A 1,929-nucleotide genomic window follows, 5' to 3' on the forward strand; every position below is an offset into this window, starting at 1 on the left:
CTCTCCCTGTCCCTCACTCTCTCCCTGTCCCTCACACTTTCTCTGTCCCTCTCTCTCTCCCTGTCCCTCTCTCTCTCCCTATCCCTCACACTCTCTCTGTCCCTCACTCTCTCCCTGTCCCCCACTCTCTACCTGTCCCTCAAACTCTCTCTGTCCCTCACTCTCTCCCTGTCCCTCTCTCTCTCTCCCTCTCTCTCTCTCCCTATCCCTCTCTCTCTCCCTGTCCCTCTCTCTTTCCCTGTCCCTCTCTCTCTCTCCTGTCCCTCACTCTCTCTCCCTGTCCCTCTCTCTCTCCCTGTCCCTCTCTCTCCCTGTCTCTCTCTCCCTATCCCTCTCTCTCTCCCTATCGCTCTCTCTCTCCCTGTCCCTCTCTCTCTCCCTGTCCCTCTCTCTCTCTCCCTCTCCCTGTCCCTCTCTCTCTCCCCCGTCCCTCTCTCTCTCTTCCTGTCCCTGTCTCTCCCTGTCCCTCCTTCTCCCTCTCTCTCTCTCTCCCTGTCCCTCTCTCTCCCTGTCCCTCTGTCTCTCTCCCTGTCCCTCTCGCTCTCTCCCTGTCCCTCACTCTCTCCCTGTCCCTATCTCTTTCCCTGTCCCTCACTCTCTCCCTGTCCCTCACTCTCTCCCTGTCCCTCCCTCGCTCTGTCCCTCTCTCTCTCCCTCTCTCTCTCTCCCCATCCCTCACTCTCTCCCTGTCCCTCACTCTCTCCCTGTCCCCCTCTCTCTCCCTGTCCCTCACTCTCTCTGTCCCTCACACTCTCCCTGACCCTCACTCTCTCCCTGTCCTTCACACTCTCTGTCCCTCACTCTCTCCCTGTCCCTCACACTCTCCCTGACACTCACTCCCTCAATGTCCCTCACTCTCTCCCTCTCTCTCCCACTCTCTCTGTCCCTCACTCTCTCCCTGTCCCTCTCTCTCTCCCTCTTACTCCCTATCCCTCGCTCTCTACCTGTCCCCCTCTCTCTCCCTGTCCCTCACTCTCCCTGTCCCTCACACTCTCCCTGACACTCACTCTCTCCCTGTCCCTCTCTCTCTCCCTGTCCCTCTCTCTCTCCCTCTCTCTCTATCCCTATCCCTCTCTCTCTCCCGGTCCCTCTCTCTCTCTCCCTATCCGTCACACTCTCTCTGTCCCTCTCTTCTCCCTGCCCCTCTCTTTCTCTCCCTATCCCTCACACTCTCTCTGTCCCTCACTCTCTCCCTGTCCCTCACTCTCTCCCTGTCCCTCACACTTTCTCTGTCCCTCTCTCTCTCCCTGTCCCTCTCTCTCTCCCTGTCCCTCACACTCTCTCTGTCCCTCACTCTCTCCCTGTCCCCCACTCTCTACCTGTCCCTCACACTCTCTCTGTCCCTCACTCTCTCCCTGTCCCTCTCTCTCTCCCTCTCTCTCTCTCCCTATCCCTCTCTCTCTCCCTGTCCCTCTCTCTTTCCCTGTCCCTCTCTCTCTCTCCTGTCCCTCACTCTCTCTCCCTGTCCCTCTCTCTCTCCCTGTCCCTCTCTCTCCCTGTCTCTCTCTCCCTATCCCTCTCTCTCTCCCTATCGCTCTCTCTCTCCCTGTCCCTCTCTCTCTCCCTGTCCCTCTCTCTCTCTCTCCCTCTCCCTGTCCCTCTCTCTCTCCCCCGTCCCTCTCTCTCTTCCTGTCCCTGTCTCTCCCTGTCCCTCCTTCTCCCTCTCTCTCTCTCTCCCTGTCCCTCTCTCTCCCTGTCCCTCTGTCTCTCTCCCTGTCCCTCTCGCTCTCTCCCTGTCCCTCACTCTCTCCCTGTCCCTATCTCTTTCCCTGTCCCTCACTCTCTCCCTGTCCCTCACTCTCTCCCTGTCCCTCCCTCTCTCTGTCCCTCTCTCTCTCCCTCTCTCTCTCTCCCCATCCCTCACTCTCTCCCTGTCCCTCACTCTCTCCCTGTCCCCCTCTCTCTCCCTCACTCTCTCTGTCCCTCACA

Source organism: Chiloscyllium punctatum, unplaced genomic scaffold, assembly GCF_047496795.1.
Source record: "Chiloscyllium punctatum isolate Juve2018m unplaced genomic scaffold, sChiPun1.3 scaffold_79, whole genome shotgun sequence".
Lineage (NCBI taxonomy): Eukaryota > Metazoa > Chordata > Chondrichthyes > Orectolobiformes > Hemiscylliidae > Chiloscyllium > Chiloscyllium punctatum.